At 37.7% G+C, this 21,391-nt stretch overlaps 1 long non-coding RNA gene across 12 annotated transcripts in view; it reads left to right on the top strand.

Moving 5' to 3' along the window:
• LOC147349204 (uncharacterized) overlaps positions 1–21,391 on the top strand; it is a 535,617-nt gene that overhangs the window by 291,440 nt on the left and 222,786 nt on the right. Inside the window, exon 6 of one of the 12 annotated variants that reach the window (XR_015149631.1) lies at positions 16,489–17,076. The exons of the other annotated variants lie outside the window; for them this stretch is intronic. This is a non-coding gene — a long non-coding RNA (uncharacterized LOC147349204). Of the gene's footprint in view, positions 1–16,488; positions 17,077–21,391 lie in introns of those variants that run through there. 12 annotated transcript variants of the gene reach the window in all.

Below are 21,391 nucleotides of genomic sequence, written 5' to 3'. Positions count from 1 at the left end.
AAAATAAAATTTCCCCTTTAGTCTCTGTATATGTCTGCCTTCTCACTAGCATTACTGGTCATCTTGAAAGAGTGAAATAGAGCTCTGAGGGTGGCACACTGGCAATTAAATGCTCTTCCCTAGAGATGACACATGTCACTCCTCCCACCCACTGACCCAAACTAGTCACGTGGTGCTCCAAATAACAACAGAGGCAGGAAATGTCATCATACCATGTGCTCAGAAGGCAGCAGGAGCAGAATGATTTGGCAAACTATTGCTGTCGTTCAGTCACTAAGTCATGCCTGACTCTTTCTGACACCATGGACTGCACCACGTCAGGTTTCCTGTCCTTCATTATCTCCCGGTGCTTGCTCCAACTCATGTCCATTGAGTCAGTGACATCCAACCATCTCATTCTCTTCTCTTCCTGCCCTCAATCTTTCCCAGCATCAGGGTCTTTTCCAATGAGTTGGCTCTTCACATCATCAGATGGCTGAAGTATTAGAGCTTCAGCTTCAGCATCAGTCCTTCCAATGAATAGTCAGGACTGACTTCCTTAAGGTTTGACTGGTTTGATTTCCTTGCAGTCCAAGGGACTCTTAAGTGTCTTCTTCAACACCACAATTCAAAAGGATCAATTCTTCAGCACTGAGCCTTCTTTATGGTCCAACACTCACATTTGTACATGACTACTGGAAAAACCATAGCTTTGATTATATAGTCCTTTGTTGGCAAAGTGATATCTCTGCTTTTTAATACACTGTCTAGGTTTATTATAGCTTTCCTTCCAAGGAGCAAGTGTATTTTAATTTCATGGTTGTAGTCAATGTCCACAGTGATTTTAGATTCCAAGAAAATAAAATCTGTCTATTCCCCCTTCTATTTGCCATGAAGTGATGGGACTGGATGCCGTGATCTTAGTTTTTTGGATGTTGAGTTTTAAGCCAGCTGTTTGCTCTCCTCTTTCACCTTCATCAAGAGGCTCTTTAGTTCCTCTTCGCTTTCTGCCATTAAAGTGGTACCATCTGCATATCTGAGGTTGTTGATATTTCTGCTGGCAACCTTGATTCCAGCTTGTGACTCATCCAGCCCGGCATTTCACATGGTATGTTCTGCATATAAGTTGGGCTCCTCTGTCCATAGGATTCTCCAGGCAAGAGTACTAAAGTGGGTAGTCATTCCCTTCTCTAGGAGATCTTCCCACCTAGCGATCAAACCTGGGTCTCCTGCATTGAAGGCAGATTCTTTACTGTTGGAGCCATGAGGAAAGGCCTTGGCAAACTATGCTAATGATGAATACCTTTTCTGAAGAATTCATGTATCTAGAAATGTACTCTATATCAGCAAGACTAGGTGACTAGGCTCAATCTTTAGGTCACAGAGATTTCAAGTTAGTTTTACCAGCAAGAGTGGTGCCATCTCTCCAAAATCCTCCTACTTTGGGAGAAGAATCAACCCCTGCTACTTCTACCTGAGTTTCACCAAGCCAGCAACCTGGAATCAGAAACCTATACTGACCCCTGCCCTGGGACAACATTACATAAGATGGCATAATTCAGAAATAAAAACAGGTTCTACCCCAAGGACTAAAGTTTGGAAGGAGAGTTTTCCATTAACTAGAGGACATGGCACATGATTATCCTCACTTCTAGTACTTAGTTGAGTGATCGCACTTCAGACATAGCCCAAAATGCTTAGTAGCCACTTGCCTCTCATACACGCAGTGCTCTGAACTGTTTCCTTTCTCAACAGCATGCCCATCTCTTCTCCTATCCCTTCTCCACTCCCACACATCACAAGTTTGCAGGGAATCCCTGGGTATATATAAAGAGGTTGAAGCTGGGACTTCAGGAATGTGAATGAGGGTCTTTTTTTTTTTTCCATTATAAACTGTAAAATGACACAATCAGCAGTTCAGGCAAACTTCCCCAGTTCTCATTTACAAAGAAGCGTTGACATTTTCTTGACTGTCTTGAATGGTATTAGAATAGCCCATATTTTGCTCTCCCTTTTAACTGCTGAATATGGATGCCCTGGAATTGGCTTGTAACAAGCAATAGCAAAATGTGAAGGATTGTTGCCTGCAAATGTATTAGATTAAAACAGTCTACTGCACATGCAAGGAAATATTATATTTATGAGCTGTGCAGTGTTCCAAGTTTATTTAACAGTAAGGATCTGTGTGGTTGGAGTCAAATGTTAAGTGGTTAAATAAAGTATGCGTTACCAGCTCACTGTATCCAATTGGTATTGATTAATACACTGCTTCTGAGTGTTTTCCTCTTACAGATGTTCACAACATAGCTTTTTTTTTTTCTGTTATCGCTGTTCTTGTATTATCATCTGCAGGTGAGAAATTCTTCTTTCCATAGTATGATTGTGTAAAGTGCTTCATCTCACTTTGGTAAGACAAATGGGGGCTTGTTAGAGATGATTGCTGTAAGCGCCACACTGCACTCTCTCTCTCCTGTTTCCTTGATTTGGGCATTAAGTAGGATGAATAAATAACATTTCTCAGTTGCTCCTTCCTCTCACAACTAGTCATCTGGTTTGCCACATTTTCAACTCACTGAATTTTAATCTACAAAAATATTTGTTCCAGTAATCATTTAATAGTCAAGCAGGAATTCTAATGGCCAAGAAGTCAGGAGACTTAGAGTTGAGCTCCAGTTCTGTTACTAAGTAATTTTAACACTTGATGTCAGTGAGCACTGGTGAGCCCTGTTTTTGTCTATAAAGTCAATATCTTAAATAATTCTAAAATTCACTTTGAAAAAGATCTAACTTGATATATTCATTATCAGTTAAAGGTACTAGGTTAGAGTTTACTGTAACTATTTGGAGTCTGACTTTCAGTCATTCAAAATTTTTATTTTTTGTCAACATAATTGAGATAATTGTTTCCTTTGGACAACACACACATTTTATAATTTTGTAGATTTCTATGATGTTTAATATAACATGGTATGTAATATGTCATATATATTGAATATATGTATATAATATGTATGCAAGACTAGTGTATTTATATATTTATTTACTTTTTATGTATAAGCATATGCTTTTTGATTCTCCAGTATATGTAACATGCATATAAACCTGAATTAATAACTTCTTGAATTAGTTAAAGAACAAATTGAAAAGAGGTGTAATCATTCAGAGTAGAAAACAATTTAATGTAAACATATTTCTTGTTTACATTAGGGCACTGAATTGCTTGCCCACAAATCAGTTCTTTAACACTGATGCTTAGAGGGAGGAGGAACCCCTGAGAAAATTTAACTTTTAAGAGTTGAGAGTCATTCTCCAATGAAGTCTAACCAGATTTAAAAGACAAGGTGGAGATTTAGAGTTTTCTCTTCAATTACATAAAGAGTTATTTATGTATGTATGTATGTATGTATGTATTAAGAGTTACATAGAAGAATAATAAGTTTATTCTGTGTGGCTCTTGAGGAGGGAAAGGGGCCCTCTGCTGTTTGTTCTTTTGTCCAATAAACATTTATCCAGTGCTTCTTTTTTTTTTTCAACTACAATTTTATTTTATTTTTAAACTTTACAAAATTGTATTAGTTTCGCCAAATATCAAAATGAATCCGCCACAGGTATACATGTGTTTAGTAAGGAGCTGTGGATGCAGAACCAGGCCCTGCTTTCTAGAGTTCTCACTGTACCTTACAGTTAGGGTAAGGTGATTCTCTTTACAACAGGAAGAAGAATGAATGATAACTTTTGCATCCTGATAGGCTATGAGCTCTCATCATAGGCAGTATTTTGGAAGAGAGTGAATTGAGCTTTGGTAAGAATATTATCTGGGCTGCCTAGGTGGTGCTAGTGGTAAAGAACCCGCCTGCCAATGCAGGGGACATGAGTGACAGGTTCCATCCCTGGGTGGGGAAGATCCCCTGGAGGAGGGCATGGCAACGCACTCTAGTTTTCTTGCCTGGAGAATCTCATGGACAGAGGAGCCTGGCGGGCTAAAGTCCACGGGGTTGCAAAGAGAAGGACACGACTGAAGTGACTCAGCATGCACTCACAAGAATATTATAGGAGGAAATGCTTGCCTCTTAAAGGAAGACAGACTAGTTCATCTTTGAATCATCTGATTCAGTGGGGCTTCTTAGGGAGAAAGAGTACAAGTGGTTTAGTTTGATTTACAGTTCAAAGAATGCCTGTTCACTGAATACTTCACATAGGCTTTTGTTGAGATAAGGTGAGATAAATTAATATACCTACCTTTTTCTATGAATTAGCCCTAAAAAAAAAATCACAATTGGCTTGCGGGAAATGTAAAAGCGGGCTTCCCAGGTGGCACTAGTGGTAAAGAGCCCACCAGTCTCCACGTAGGAGACACAGGAGATGGAATGTGGAATGCCACCCTATGGCCTGTTTGGCTTATATTAAGAATCTCTGATTATAATACCAGTTAAGAGACAACAACAACTTGAGTTTTTCTAAGTACAGTAGTTTAAATGTTTTTATGCTTTAGTAAAATGTCCAGATGTTCTATATCTGTTTTACATAACTTTTTTTGAAATGTTAGACAAGAAAAATGTTCTGTAGGAGAGGATGCATGTCTTATATATTTCTCCATTAATACTGAAATATATATATTTTGTTATTTAGATACTTTATACTGTGTGCTCAGTCACTCAGTCATGTCTAACTCTGTGACCCAATAAGCTGTAACTTCCAAGGCTTCTCTGTCCATGGGATTTTTCAGGCAAGGATACTGGAGTGGGTTGCTGTTTCCTCCTCCAGGGGATCTTCCCGATCCAAGGACCAGACCCTTATCTCCTGCATTGGTAGGCATATTCTTTACCACTGAGCTATCTGAGAAACCACTTATAGTCATTATAAAATTTTGCTCAAATATAGTACCTACATAAGGCTTTTATTCTGATCCTCATTTGAACTTCATATCCAAGTTTCCATACATACTGTGGATAATAATACCCACTCCATAATATTGTCATAAGGAATGAATTATATAATAGCTTCTTAGCTCATACTTTCAAACAAAAGTGATTTTTGTCTTTAAATAGTAATTTAAAAACATTTTATAAGTAGCATTTTAATATTGCATCAACCCAAGGAGTCAATTTAAGCTTACTATTTATGTCAAATTCTTCGGAACACATTTACATGGATGTTTAGGGTTTAATTAGGCCTTTATTTTTTCTGTAATTTCCATCAGAATATTCTGTCTTCTAGATACAAATCCACTAATAACAGTCATGGTACTTCCATAAAAGTAGGCTATTCATTTTAGGTGAGAATTAATGACTGTGTCTAGGTGAACAATGGAGAAGTATTTCATTTTCATCAGTAATAGATAATGGAATCTGAGGTAGAGAGGGGTGGTGGTGAAGAGCTTAGATTCTAGAGAAAAGCAAAAACAGGTTTGCATCCAAGCTCTGCCATTTAAAAATAATGATGAGTATGTTGCTTAATATCTTGAGTCTGTTACCTCACTTGTAAAATGGCTAAATAACAATTTCTTCATAGTTTCCAGTAGGCATCAAATGAGGTAATGCTCAAACCTTGCTTGATACTTATTTAATGTCTTGACAAATGATGGCATGTTGCACAACTACAGCTATAAATCTTACGGAGTGGGCTTGAATCTCAGCTCCAAAATTCAGAGATGTAAGAAATATAATCTCATTTTTTCTAAAACAAACAAACCAGCAAACCTTGACATCTTAACTATAGCCCTCTTTCTACCAGGGTAGAAATTCTTCTATTCTGGATTTTCATTCCTTGCTTGCGACGTCTAAATGCTGTTACCAGTGGCCAAGACTACAGGAAGACATTTCTTGATCTTTAGCTCCCATATGCACCCATGTTACCATTACTCTGCTTGCTTTGGCCCTTTATGTTGGGTCACTGTCTCTGCAACTTCTATGCAAATCATAGGACACGAGACACTGTGAGTGTGTCATTGGTGCCATCTGCCTGTAATGCAGCCATTTTCTTTCTTGGGTCTGATCTTGAAGTTCTACTTAGCTGTCTCAGCAAAAGGTTCCTTTTTGTACCCACAGACGTCTCTGATCCTATCTCCTTTCCTCCTTCTTTCTCTCAGAAGAACTAGAGGTATTTCTTCTTTTAGTCCTACAGTGTTGAGAATTTCTCACCCAAGTTTGTTTTATGTAAAATAAATACATTCCTGAATCCCGGCGATATATGCATCCCAAACTCTTGAAATAACTATATCCCTTTAAGAGTTTAAGATTTGGGGAAAATAAGATCTAACAAACCTGTTAAGCAAGTTTTTAGTTTTCCATACTTGAAGTCAAGAGCAAGGAAGCAGGAGCAGTAAAACACTGAGGGAAAAATAGCAATAACATTGATTGGTAATCAAAAAATAGTAACCTTATACTTTCAACTTGATATTTATGTGATATTAATGTACATCACATACAGAATTTCATTTGCTACATACCTAATGAATTCCAGGTCTTTTATTTACTTGTATTGTTGTTCAGTTGCTGAAACATGTCTGACTCTTTGTGACCCCGTGGCCTGCAGCACGCCAGGCTTCCCTGTCCCTCACCATCTCCCAGCATTTGCCCAAGTTCATGTCCACAGAATCAGTGATGCTGTCCAACCATCTCATTCTCTGTTGCCCTCTTCTCCCTCTGCCTTCAATCTTTCCCAGAATCAGGGTCTTTTCCAATGAGTTTGCTGTTCACATGAGGTGGCCAAAGTATTAGAGCTTCAGCATTGGTCCTTCCAGTGAATATTCAGGGTTGATCTATTTCCTTAGGATTCTGCTAACTGTGGTTGGAGAAATTGCAAAAGCAGAAAGTTCTGCTACTGAAGAGCTTGCAGACTTAGTGGGGAAAGGTAAAATGTACAGAGGGAAAAGATGACATGGGGAAAAGTAAAATGTATATACACAGGATAAAAGATGACGTGGAGAGATAAAAATTGAACAAGAGGTGCTATTCAGTTGGGTGGCTGATATGGTCTACTATTTAGTAGAGGTTAAAGGAGTTAAAGGATGAGGAGCAATTCCTTTGTGTAGTGCTGGCAGTGGTAGAGCTGATAGTGGGGATGGCCTTCCACCTGCCTGCGGATGCAGTGGAAGTGGTCCTGGAATTGATGAGCAATCTGTGTGTCCATGCTCCTTCGTTTCATGCTAGAATTCTCTTCCAGCATCTTTGATCTATTATTTCTGGTTTTGAAGCTTATCTTAAGTTTATAGTTGGGTTCTGAATTCTTCATTTTTCTATCAAAAGTGTGAAATCAGTGTCTAATCTTCGTCTGTGCTTGAACTCTGGGTCCATACCAAGGCAGCAGACAAGCTATTAGTCCCATAAATTTCTTCATGGAAGAAGAGAGTGTCTGTATAGTTTAACTGAAGTTTCCTGGAGATTCTATTTTAACATTCTCTCTTCACTTTGGAATTATTGTGTAAAAGGCTAACTTAGATTTCACCAAGTACTAATAAGATAGAGGGACAGTTTGTGAAAATAAGGACTACTTGGAGTTAATATTGAGAATTTCAAGCAATATGGTTACAAATAATCATTTAGCTTGGAGATACTATTGAGATTCTTTAAGCAATATGATTACAAGTAATAATTTAGCTAGAGTTACCTGGCACTAGGGTCCACTCCGGTTCTAATGGAAGGGGAAGACACTGACTTTAGGGAGAAACAAATTGCAGACTGATATAAACATGAGATGTGACAGATGAACTTGGGGCTGGGAGTGGTGAGCAAGATTAAGGAGAAGAAATCTAAGGAATAGTCGTCTGAGCCGATGTTTTTACAGATCTTTTGGGTGGTAGGCACGGTTCTGAGCACTTCTGTCATTTTCACTCACTGAATCCTCACAACTCTATGAGGTAAATGATCCTATCCTCACTTTATAGACGAGGAGACTGAAGCAGGCAGTGACATCACTCGAAGTACACAGGTAAAAGCAGTGTGGAGAGAATTGGAACCTGGGTAGCGTGGCTCCATAGCTTATGCTTTTACCAATTTACTTCTCAAACAATTCCAGGGTAAATAAAAATAACTCAGATTAAATCTAGATGGTAAAGAAGCAGAGCTCAAGGCTGGTTCCCTGGTTTTAATCATAAATGACTAAAAGAACTGTTGCAACAATGATGCAAAAAAAGGGAGCCGGAAAGGAGGCTATTTCATTATTTAGTTACCTGGGTAGGCAAAAGTATATATAGATATGTTTGTTGTTTGTATAACTTAATTTGCATATAGATTTGGTAAAACCTCAGTTGTTTGGGGAAGTCTTTTCTCTCTAAAATATACTCCTAGCCTCCGGAGATATGTAGGACATGGCATCTTGATGAAAAGACAAGTTTTCCAGTAATCTAGGGCAGTGATACCCAACTGTTTTGGTACCAGGGATCAATTTTGTGGAAGACAGCACTGTTCCATGGACCAGTGCTAGCAGATGCTTTTGGGATGATTCAAATGCATTACACTTATTGTGCACTTTATTTCTATTATTATTACATTAGCTACATTACATTATCGGGTATTAGATCCTAGAGGTTGGGGACCCCTGATCTAGGAGATAGCTTAGAAAATGAAGTGTAAGTTTCTTGTCCTAGTATCTTTCTGTTTATTCATAGCATTTAATTTTGTAACTGTAATGCAGTAATTTCTTTTTTTTTTTTTTTTTTGCTTCTTCTCTAACCATTTTATTATTGGGTATTAATTCGAAAATATTTTCAGGAAGATTTCTAGGACTTGATTGACAGAGAATACCTCACCCATATGACTCAAGGTCATGAGTTTTAAGGTGAATGTGTTTTGGCTTGATCCTTTTTGTCCTAAGGAATAATTGTCACACAGTGCATAAATTTAAGGGGTACAGCATACAAATTTAAGGTTTGATTTACATATATTATGAAATGAATACCACAACAGGTTCAGTTAACATCCATGTTCTCAATGGATAAAGTAAAAACAATAGGAAGAAAAATTTTTAGTTGTGATGAGACCTGTAGACATCATTGTATATATTACATTCCTACTGCTGCTGCTGCTAAGTCGCTTCAGTCGTGTCCGACTCTGTGCGACCCCATAGACGGCAGCCCAACAGGTTCCCCCGTCCCTGGGATTCTCCAGGCAAAAACACTGGAGTGGGTTGCCATTTCCTCCTCCAATGCATGAAAGTGAAAAGTGAAAGTGAAGTCGCTCAGTTGTGTCCAACTCTTAGTGACCCCATGGACTGTAGCCCACCAGGCTCCTCCATCCATGGGATTTTCCAGGCAAGAGTACTGGAGTGGGGTGCCATTGCCTTCTCCATATTACATTCCTAGTACTTAGTTAATTATCATTGAAAGTGTACATATGTTTACCATCTTCCACCAATTTCCTATCTCCCATCTTTCTGCCTTGACCTTGTTTTTGGTAACCACAAGCCTGGCTGATCTGTTTTTCTATAAGTTTTTTTTTTTAATTCCTTATGTGAGATTATATGGTATTTGTCTTTCTTTGTCTGACATTTTTCATTTATCATTGTGCCTTCAGTGCCCACCTATGTTTTCACAAATAAGGTAATTTCTTTGCTTTTTTAAAAATGGTTGAATAATATTCCATTGTGTTTGTGTGTACACATCTTCTTTATCCACTCATTCATCGGTGGTCACTTAGATTGTTTCCATATTTAGGCTATTGTAAATAATGCTTCTATGAACATGGGGGTTCAGATATCTTTTCAAGTTAGTGTTTTTGTTTCCTTTTGATATAGTTCCAGAAGTAGAATTGCTGGACCATATGTAGTTCCACATTAATTTTTTGAGGATCCTCCGTTATTGTTTTCCATAGTGGCTGTACCAGCTAATGATCCCATTGACAATGTGCAAAGGTTTCCTTTTTTCCACATCCACACCAATGTTAGTTATCATTGTCTTTTTGATGATGGCCATTCTAACAGGAATGAGATGACACCTCCTTGTGGTTTTAATTTGCATTTCCCTAATGATCAGTGATGTTTAGCATCTTTTCATGTACCTTTTGGCCTTTTGTATATCTTCTTTGAAAAAATGTCTATTTGTCCATTCTTTGATTGTTATTGTTATTTATTCGCTATTGAGTTGTCTGAGTTCTTTATGTATTTTGAGTATTAACCTCTTGCCAGACACATGATTTCCAAATATTTTCTTCCATTCAGTAAGTTGCTTTTTCATTTTGATGTTTTCCTTTGCTGTGTAGAAGCTTTTCAGTTTGACCTTGTCCTACTTATTTAATTTTGCTTTTGTTGTCTTTGCTTTTGGGATCAGATGCAAAAACAACGTCGCCAGGATCAATGGCGAGGAGTTTACTGCCTATGGTTTCTTCTAGGAGTTTTATGGTTTCAGGTCTTATGTTCAAGTCTTTAATCCACTTGGAGTTAAATTTTCTGATGGTATAAGATACCTGTCCAGTTTGGTTCTTTTATTTGTGAATATCCAGTTATCCCAGAACCATTTATTGAAAAGATTATCTTTTCTTCACTGCATATTCTTTTGTCAAATATTAGTTGATTGTATATGTTTGGGCTTATTTCTGGGCCCTCAGTTCTGTTCCATTGGTCTACTTGTCTGTTTTCATGCCAGTATTGTACTGTTTTCATGACTATAGCTTTAAAGTGTTGACATGATCCTTGATTCTATTTTGTTTCTACTATTTTTCTAAACTTCAGATGATTAATGGTGGTATTTAAAGTTTCCTGTAATGAGACTCTAATAATAGCAGAGTTTAGAATTACTTCAATGAAAAGGGTTCATTGAGTGTCTGAATTTGGTTAGTCTGATATGTCGGATAATAGATACGTGTTGAGTGAGAACCACTTATGGCAGAATTTCCTTTGCTAAAATGACCTATTTTTGCTACTCTCCTGAAATCAATACCACTTTTAAATGTCATTTAGGTGGGAACAGACCATTTTTTAAAAAGCACATCATTTTGTGTGCCTCTAATTGCTTAATAGTCATACAAAAAATACACAGTGGTTAATTAGTATTGACAAAGGAACAGCTATGCAATTCTCCAGGAGGCTGCAGATCGCAGTTAGAAGTGCTTTAATATATACAAATGCTTGAACCGAGTGCAAAGATGCTTTTGATGCCTTAACCTTTCACAGAACTGGGTTTTGTAACTTTAAAAAGAATTGTTTCTTTAAAAAAAATGTAAGTTATAAATTAGATCATTTGGTGAAAAATTCATGAGACTCTAAACAAAATGAAATCAGAGACAGTGTTTGTCCTCTGAATTCCTGTGTTTCTGGAGCTTAGTTCCTATAACTAGCAGAGTTGAGTGTTTGAGTGTTTAATAAATGTTGAATGAATGAGGTAAAGATGCATTGCAAATGAATTTGGAGACGTGAATTAAACAAAAAGTCATAAAATGAACTAAAGGAAGACAATAGGCTCGTATGAATAACAGGATCTCACTTATTAAATTTGGCCTTTAAGTTGTAGAACTTTTTACCGTAGCTCTTAGGATATGCTACTCATAATGTCAGGTTTTAAGAGATAACATATTTTGTCACTTGGTGGCATCATTGTAGTTACGATGGAGTTTTAACTAAGCTGAAGGAATTTGTCTTTGACATGTATCATTAAATGCTCATCTTTTGATGAAATGCATGAGGCAGTATTCAATTGGACTATAAAAGTATGGCAAAATGTTGAATATGTATTTTTTTCTGTGAAAATTCAAGAATAACTCTGAAATTAAAAATAACTCATCTGTTTGTAATGATTGCTCCTTTTTCTTCACCATAAAGCTTCTCCAATGTGATGCAAGAAATTAAATAAAGACAAAGGTAGATTAATGAAGAGGTAGTTGAAGTAATTTGGAAAAGGAAAATTATATAATATTAAATTTTAATGAGAAATTTTATTTATCATAAACATTAGAGCTTTGTAGACTTAAACTGTTTCCTCTGAGCTATTCCAAAATGTTCACTATTGAAGGGGAATTATATACTTTTTATTTGACATTTCCATCATTTTTTATTCATAGTAATCTTTGTCTATAGTCACCATTATTTTAGATTGAAATCTATTTGGTCACCACTGGATTGCTCAACCTTCTCTTAACACTTCCTTTAAAGATCTCAGACAAACAATGAAATGGTCTCTCATGTTGGATCCTTGCTTTAACTGGGAGACAAGCTGATGATTTTCATTCAATACCCCTTTCCTCCTATTTTCCTACTTCAGGCAAAAAGTTAATTAGAATACTACATTACTGTTTAGGGGCTTCCCAGGTGGCTCAGTGATAAAGAATCCTCCTGCTAAGCAGGAGACTTGGGTTCAGTCCCTGGGTTGGGAAGATCCCCTGGAGAAGGAAATGGCAACCCATTCCAGAATTCTTGCCTGGGAAATCCTATGGATAGAAGAGCCTGACACTCTACAGTCCAAGAGATTGCAAAGAGTTGGACATGACTTAGCAACTAAACAACAACAATAATTACTGTTTAATATAGGAAAAAGTCAGTATTTTAAAAAGTAAATTCAATGGACATTTTTTAGGAAAGCATGAACTGTCATCTTTGTGCAAAATGAGTCTTTTTTGAATAAGAGATTAAGCCTTTTGGCTCTTTCCTTGATTGATATATTTATTTATACATTAAAATCCCTCTTGGTAAAGAAGTACAGAATTAAAAACAAAACAAACTCCACTGACATTAAATCATATTTTGGACTTCCTAGTCAATGCTATCTGTTCCAAAACATATATTCAAAATATTCCATATCTTCCATGCTTTGCTTGTGAAATACAGTCTTGCCTAGATTATAGAAATTTATTTAGCCTTGTCCTTTGTTTTAAATGTTGAATATTCTTCAGAGAATTTCATGTAATGGAAATGTAATTAATCTTCCCATTTCCTCTTGTCTACACTTATAACAAATTAGAAGATATTAGTTAAATACTTAGAAACCAATAACTCGAGATTTTACGTTTCAGATTTGCGGTTCAGTTTTTTGAAAAGCATTTGTATTTTATCCAGAAAGTTAGCAAAAGGGGTAAACACATCAATTAAGCAGGATTCTTAGGCTGTGATTTGGGGAGAATTAAATGGATTATGGCCACATTGCTTTTCCTGGGGCAGCTCAGAAAAGTCTTTTAGCCCTTGAAGAAACAGTGTGTGACTTTCTAGGAGGCCACAAAGATACTTCATTGTGTAGACACAGAAGAAACCCTGGAATAGAATATGAATTCTGCTTCAGGGGGAATTTTGTCTCAGCAATTTGCTGTTTGTTGTAGCAATTTGCTAGAGGCCAAATATGTTAGATACTATCTTTATCCCCTCAAAGTTTATAAGAACTACTTGGTTGGACTTGGTAATTATTGTCAAGTGGATCTTCAAAATACAAATTGTGACCTAGAGCCTAAGGTTCCATTCTCAACTTTACTGTTGCTCAAAAGTTGATTAAATATACAGTGCCTTGCCTAAATATGAATTCAAAAGATATGTTCTTTTTGTGAAGCAGTGAAATCTAACTTGGAGTTTAGATAATACTGCATTTTAGTGTAAGATTGTGTTGGAAATATGTGTTAACTATCACTTGAGTCTTATCACCAAGAAGAATTCAGAATTATGAATATATGGTCATGGTCTTTATCCAGAGAACAAGTTCAAGGAAATTCCTCTAGTTTTTGGGTTACAATGATTACTCTGATAAACAGTTGTAAAAAATACATTTTCTGATTTCTGTGTGTATTAGAACAGTCACACTTGACTGAAAATACTTGTACTCATTTAAATCCAAGCATAGAAAGAAAGAATAGAAGGGCAATAAGCTGAGCATTTTGATGTTCTCCATAATGTTGTTTTGCCATCAAGCAATGATGGACCTACATATTTCTTCAAGTCTTTGCATTTCAACAGTTATCCGCATTTCAGCTAAAAACAACTATATGCTTCACAGTATCCTAACAAGATTCTCAAATTATTTAAGAGCAAGGAAGATGATAGGACAGGGGTACAGAAACATCCTTGTTTTCTTGACTAAGTTTAATCCTTTACTATTTCTTCAGTGTCTGTTCACTAAAACAAAACTGTTCTTGGCCAACAATGACACAACTCTAATGCATCCACTTGGTCAACATTTTATTAAATATATTTGGAAAATCTAGGTAGTTCAATACAAATTTTTTCTCTGCAGTAAAGGAGCACTTAAAATAAAAACACTTGAAGTGTGTTTTTGTGTGAGATGGGTCGACTTCAGTGGAAACAGCACCCAAAGGAATACAGGTTGATATGAGAAGGCAGGCTGGCAGCAGGACACTTGAATTTATTCTGATACAAACTATTAGAAAACTGAATTATGATAACTAAGTTTAAAAAAAGATACGTTTAAAAATTGTACCTAAGGATATTTCAAAATGGATCTCCTGAGTGCCTCTGTTACCCTGTCACTGTTTATAATTTATCATTTTTTTTTTTTTTTATTGGTGGTAGCTTTGTGTTATTTTTACTTGAGTGGTGCTTTAAAAGTGAATGGTGTGAAGATGTTAGTGGAAGGACTTGGTAAGATCTGTGTTGCAGGGGCTACTGGAACAGGGTGAAAGGTGAACCAAAAAGAGTTAAGTCTAAAACACCAGGTCAGTAACAGGCAAGCAACGCTGGGACATATTTGAGATAATCCAGCAGATTTAAACTGATAGCAAATATGACAGATTTTTAGCATGTTTATTGGCTCAGGATGTTTGTTTGTGTGTTTAACTATAATGACTCAAAGACCTTTGATTCTATACTCAGAGGCTTTTTAGAATCTGAGTCTACTTCTAAAATGACATCTATCTTAACCTTGTGCAGCACATAAGATCCTTGAAAACTGATGAATCTTGTTAAGTGTTCAGTGGATAAAATACCCACCAGGATATCCATTCACTTTGTTCAGGCGCTGTGGGACTGCTTCTACAGACAGGAAGTGCCGGCTTTGTGCTAAGCCAGCAGAAACATTAGAAACCAGTTAGTTAAGGTTATTCCATGTGCTTAGGGTAATTCAGACAGACGAGAAGCCTCAGCCCTTTTGATCTTCTTTCTATGTGCTTTGAAAAAAATTATATATATATATATATATACATACATATATGATGAAAAGAAGGATATTAAAGAAAATAATGTTCTTTGGTCAGTTAAATCAAAGGCAGTTCTAAAACAGAGCTAAATTAGAGAGGTGGCTCCCTCATGTAGGCATTGGACCCTGAACAGCTGTTTGCAGTCAGCTTATGCAACCTTGGTGCTGTGCTGTGCCTGTAATTGAAGTTCATCTTTATGAGATTTTAGCAGAGCCTGGTCAAAGAGGTTGGTCATTAAAGGCAGGAAGCACTGCGACTTTAGTAAATATAGTAGAAAGAAATGCAATTTTCTTTAGCAAGGTGTTAAGGAGAGAGCTTTGAAATTTATCTTAATTTAGCGTTAGAAAGATATGACCTTGTGCCTACATCTTGCTGTAGAGTTGCCTTTTGATGTACTTGCTTTACATACTAAGGGAGATGACTGTTTCCTTAATTGAGTTCGTGTTCTATTGCTTACTTGGTAAAGTCTATTTTAGGAGCTTTATAAATTAACCATAAAAACCTCCCCTAGACTGAAATTTCAGGGACCTAGGAGAAAACTATTTCTTTTATTTAAAAAGACATTTATTTATATGAAATTCAAGGTCATTCAAGTATTAATTTTCTTGTTAACTCTTCTAGTTTATTAGTTTTTCTTTCAGAAAATAATATTCTCCAACTTTCAATAAAAGAAAAACAGGTCATAGGTTAGATAAGCATGAGATATATAATAGTATAAGAATCACAGAAATCTGATTTCAGAAACCCTGGAGAGAAGTAGTGGTTTGAGAGCCTGAGAAGTATAGCAATCTGCCAGGAGATTGGGCTTTCATGGGATATATAATATGTTTGGATACAGTTCCAGTTCAGACATAAGTGAAAATGTCATAATTAAGTGAAAATTATGAAAGTTGCCAAGCTAGGAACTGAAGGTAGCTTGATGAAAAGAAAACATAATGTCAACACAGGTGGATTCCCTTCTTTACTTCTTTGAAAATCTCTTATCACTTTGTCTTTTTTGTTTGCTTTTGTTTTTTTGGCCACGGTTTCAGGGCATGATGCTAGTGGGTGCATTGTCTCATTATATGCATTCTTCCAAGTTCTATACACTTCTTCCGTTCAGTCTTCTTTGCAGTCCTCTTTTCCCTCTCACCCTTTCTAGATGTCCACATGTTGGATGTCCACGTTAGCTGAAGCCCACAGTTGTGCTATAGGGTCTGTGGTACCAGCAGATAATCAAATGAAGATAGGGTACAGTAAAGCACAGTGCTCTCTCCACTGCTCATGTGTTTCAGTTGCTGAACAGTGGCCCGTCTTAGAAAGGCATTTGCTGCTCCATTTATAGGTCCCACTCCTTCCCCCTCCTGTTTTCTTTTTCTGGTTGCTTGTTTTAGGACCTGATCTTAGGGTTGTGGTTCTTCTGGGTACTCCAATCAGTATACTTTTATGTATATAATTATACTTCTTACAGACACACAAGGGAGATTTGACAGACAGAAGAGGACGAGGCAATGTGAAGATGGTTCAAAAATAAGAATGATGTAGCTGCCAGCTAAGGAAAACATGAATTCTGAAAGACACAATAAGCTGGACAAGGCAAGAAGTATTCTCACACAGTGCTTCCAGAGGGAGCATGTTCCTGCTGTAAACTTAACTTTGGACTTGGCCTCCAAAGCTATGAGAGTATGCAATTATTTTGCTTTAATCCATCACATTGGTGACAGTTTGTTGTAGCATCCATAAGAAAGTAATACAGATTTTGGTCCTGGGAAGTAGATGTTGCTGTAGGAAAATGCCTAAAAGCATGGAAGAAGTTTTAAAATGAGATAATGGATAGAGGCTGGGAGAATTTTGAGGTGCATGATGGAAAAAGCCTGGATTCTAGTGAGTGCTCGGAATGAAGTGAGGAGTATGAATAAGAACAATTCTGTCATCTTAGAGAATATATATATATATGTATAGAGTCATGAGCAGCATGTTGATAGAAATATAAATGTTATGGGTGTTTCCTGTGAGGACTCAGAAGACAGTGAAGAACATTTTATTCTAAAATAGAGCAAGCATGATTCTTGTTGTATAGGCTGAAAATAGACCTTATAAGTGAAGGCCTCAGGTATTTAGCTGAGGAGATTTCCAAGTCAACAGTTGAATATGTGGCCTGGATTCTTTTTTCTCATTATAGTACAATGCAAGAGATAAATTAAGGAAGGAACTGTGAAGGCAAGAGAAACCAGCACTTGATGTTTTGAGAAGTTTGTAGCCTATCCAGGTTACAAAAATTGCTGATGTTGGGAGTTTCACTGTTAAGAAAGCAGGCTCTGGAGAGGAAGCAGAGGTGGGCTGGACAACATTTTGCTTGAAGAGATTGCATGTGGATTCACACAGCAGTCTCAGCAGAAGCTAGGAATAAAGATGGAGTTGTCTGGGAAAGATCTATGGAGGCTCCATTCCTAATGATAAGAATTCCCTTGATATACACAGGAGATCCACCAGCTTTATGAGAGTAGTATATCAGCAGACGCATTACAGGCCTGGACTAAAAGGGATAAAATGGGACAGGATAAAATGAAAGAAAGACATTGGACCGCACCCCACCCCCCCAACCACTCCATCCGCCACCCCAGGACTTGACAGGCAAGGAATGAGCTGATAGAGCTACTTGTCTGCAAACATTGTGGGACCCTTCAAGAAAAAGGAGTGTGACTACAAGGGCAGAGTGGTGATCCTACAGGCAGAGGCCTACAAAGCTTCAGGCAGCAGACATCTACATAGCTGCCATAGAGGCCTACCTAGAAGCTGTAGGCCCAAAGGGCAAAATTGTAGGCTTTGAATGGATGCCAGGTAGGACCTTGAGGGATTATTTTTAGGCCTTGAAACCTCATGAAATTTCCCCTGTTGCATTTCACATTTTGGGGGGAATAAGTAACCCCTTTATTCCTCTCAGTTTCTCCTTGCTTGAATGGAAATATCTAACACTCTTTTCCTATGTCTTTTCTATCATTGTATTTTGAAAGCAGGTAACTTGCTTTTAAGTTTCACAAATCCGCTGTTGGAGGAGGATTTTCCCTCAGGATAAATCACAGAGTCTGAGAGACTCACCTATACTTAGTTTAGATGATGAGATTTGGGACTTCTGAACTTATCATCTGTTCAGTTCAGTTCATTCACTCAGTCGTGTCCAACTCTTTGGGACCCCATGGACTGCAGCACTCTCGGCCTCCCTGTTCATCACCAACTCCTGGAGTTCACTCAAACTCATGTCCACTGAGTCAGTGATGCCATCTAACCATCTCATCCTCTGTCGTCCCCTCTCCTCCTGCCTTCAATCTTTCCCGGAATCAGGGTCCTTTCCAGTGAGTCAGTTCTTTGCATCAGGTGGCCAAAGTATTGAAGTTTCAGCATCAACATCAGTCCTTTCAATGAATATTCAGGATTGATTTCCTTTAGGATGGACTGGTTGGATCTCCTTGCTGTCCAAGGGGCTCTCAAGAGTCTTCTCCAACACCACAGTTCAAAAACATCAATTCTTTGGCGCTCAGCTTTCTTTATAGTCCAACTCTCACATCCATACATGAGCACTGGAAAATGCTTTGACTGGATAGACCTTTGTTGGTAAAGTAACGTCTCTGCTTTTTAATATGCTGTCTAGGTTGGTCATAACTTTTCTTCCAAGGGGCAAGCATGTTTTAATTTCATAGCTGCAGTCACCATCTGCAGTAATTTTGGAGCCCCCAAAATATAGTTTGTTACTGTTTCCCCATCTATTTACCATGAAGTGATGGGACCAGATGCCATGATGTTACCATATTTAGATGCAATTTTGTACTTACAGTTGATGCTGTAATAGGTGGGGTGGGGGATATGAGAATGCACTGAGTGCATTTTTTTGCATGGGACAGACATGGGTTTGGGACTCAGAGGATGGAGTATAGCAGTTTAAATTCTGGCTCTCCAACACATATGTCCATATCCAAATCCCTAGAACCTGTGAATAGTCTTTTATTTGGAAAAAGAGTCTTTAAAGGATCTGGAGATGAGGTTATCTTGATTACTCAGATGGACCCCTAGATCCATTTACGTAAGTCTCTATAAGAGACAGAAGAGAAGACAGGGACAGAGCAGAAAGCACTGTGAAGACAGAAACAGAGTTTGGAGGGATGAGGCCAGAAGTCAAGGGATATCAACACCCACAAGGAGCTGAAATAGCCAAGGAAGGATTCTCCCCTAAAGTCTCCAGAGATAGTGCAACTCTGCTGACACTGTAATTTTGCATTTCTCATGTCCAAAACCATCAGAATAAATTTCTCTTGTTTTAATAGTCTCCATGTTTGTGGTAATTTGTTATGGCATCTGTCAGAAACTAACAATATTTCACCTTAAAACTACTTTGTCTGGTGAACTGAAACTTTCTTGGCCATGGTTCTAATTTATCTTTGGATCATGGTGACGACCAGGCTGACTTCTTGCCCTCCCCTTAAGTCAGCCAACACCTCCTGGCATACCTGGAGGAGATAATTCCCTGTAGGAGGACACATTCTCTCTCCCTCTCTATCGCTGTCCATTCCCAAGTTTTTGGGGCACCTCTTGGGTAGCTTCTACTTTCACTTTTTCTTTCTTTTCAAAACATGCACCAGCTTAGTACAGGAAGTGGCAGCCCACTCCAGTGTTCTTGCCTGGAGAATCCCAGGGATGGGGGAGCCTGGTGGGCTGCCGTCTATGGGGTCGCACAGAGTCGGAAACGACTGAAGTGACTTAGCATAGCACTCCTACTCTTTGGCCTCATTCCTGTCATCATACTGCTGCTCACTACACTCTGCAGCCCATTTCTTTTAGTAATATGCCCCTGCAGGAAGGCAATGCACATTGGCATTTTAATGGCAATATAATTGACTTCCACTCAACATTTAAATAATTAAGACCTCACATTTACATTTTAATCTAGATATTTTCTAGCCATATTTCCCCTAACTTTGGGGGGAAGACATCTTTCCTGACAGGTGACAACTGTAGCTATCATGCTCTCAGCACCTACTGTGTGCCAAGCATCAGGATAGTTTTTCTGTAGCTATCAACTGAATTCCCACAATAATCTTTATTTCCTCCCCAGTTTGCAAACTAGGACACAGATAGCAGGAGATTCAAACAAACTCAGGTGGTTTACAGAACTACAGTATCGACTGGGAAACCCAAGATATTTCCTGTCTTATAGTTATGTTTTTGATTTTATAGTATCTATTGTTAAAGCCTGAACAGGCAAGTTTTCTCAACCTCTTTTCTCCTGTTTTTCTCGATGACAGAAATAAGAGCAACTCATAGTTGACTTAACTGAGTTCTCACTACTGTCTAGAGTGCTAGGCTCTGCATTTGTTACCATGTATGATTTTTATAGTAGCCTTATTCGGTGGCTACAAGTTGCTTGAGTACAGATGAAGAAACTAAATCATAAGTTGAATATCTTTTCTCAAAGTACACAGCTATTTTGATGTAGCACATGTATTTGAATCCAGATATGTCTAAATACAAGAATGAGTCCTTAAGTACTTAGAGGAGTACAATAACTCAATCATCAAAGATCAGTACAATCTCTTAGTACATGTAAGACCCCAAGTTAGAACAAGATAGTTTAACTTTGTAGTCAAGCACAATCATGTCCAACTCTTTGTGATTCCATGGATTGTCGCCTTCTACATCTTCTGTCCATGGGATTTTTCAGGCAAGAATACTGGAGTAGGTTGCCAATTCCTCCTCCAAGGGATCTTCCTGACCCAGTAATCAAACCCATGTCTTATGTGTTGCAGGTGAAGTCTTTACTGTTGAGTCCTCGGGGAACTTTGTAGTACTTAAATGTATATGTTCAAAAGATACTTCCTGGTCATATATGTATTAATCGTTGCTGATCAAAATAAATGTCAGAGTGATATTTATATATCATGTCCTTCTGAAAGTCACTTGGAACACCTTTCAGTTAAAAGGTAATTCAAAACTAAATCCAAACTCCAGAAACAGGAGTAATAAGAATAGGCCCCCAAATTTTAAAGCATGTTAAAAATAAGATCACAGGTCCAAAATGGAGTTGCTTATGTTAAGCCTCACTTCACCAAGTTGAGAGTTAGCTTAATTACAGTTTTGGTTCTTCCAGAAATGGAATCTTAAATCAGTCATTCAGGAATCAGCAGATCAGTAATAATAATCTGCCTAACAGACCCTTGCCATCCCCTAAAGTGTAGTAACTTTGTGATGTTACTGCTGTTTGGCCTAGTATAACTTCCTTGTTCCTGCTCCTTTCTGCTTATAAAAGTCTTTCATTTTGTGCAGTTCCTCAGGCTCTTTTCTGTTAGATTAGATGTTGACTTATTCAAATTGATTTTTGCCCA

Source organism: Bos grunniens, chromosome 21 (assembly GCF_055505025.1).
Source record: "Bos grunniens cultivar Pamir isolate PY7600 chromosome 21, Bosgru_T2T1.0, whole genome shotgun sequence".
Classification (NCBI taxonomy): Eukaryota; Metazoa; Chordata; class Mammalia; order Artiodactyla; family Bovidae; genus Bos; species Bos grunniens.
This window is presented reverse-complemented; position numbering and strand designations above follow the sequence as displayed.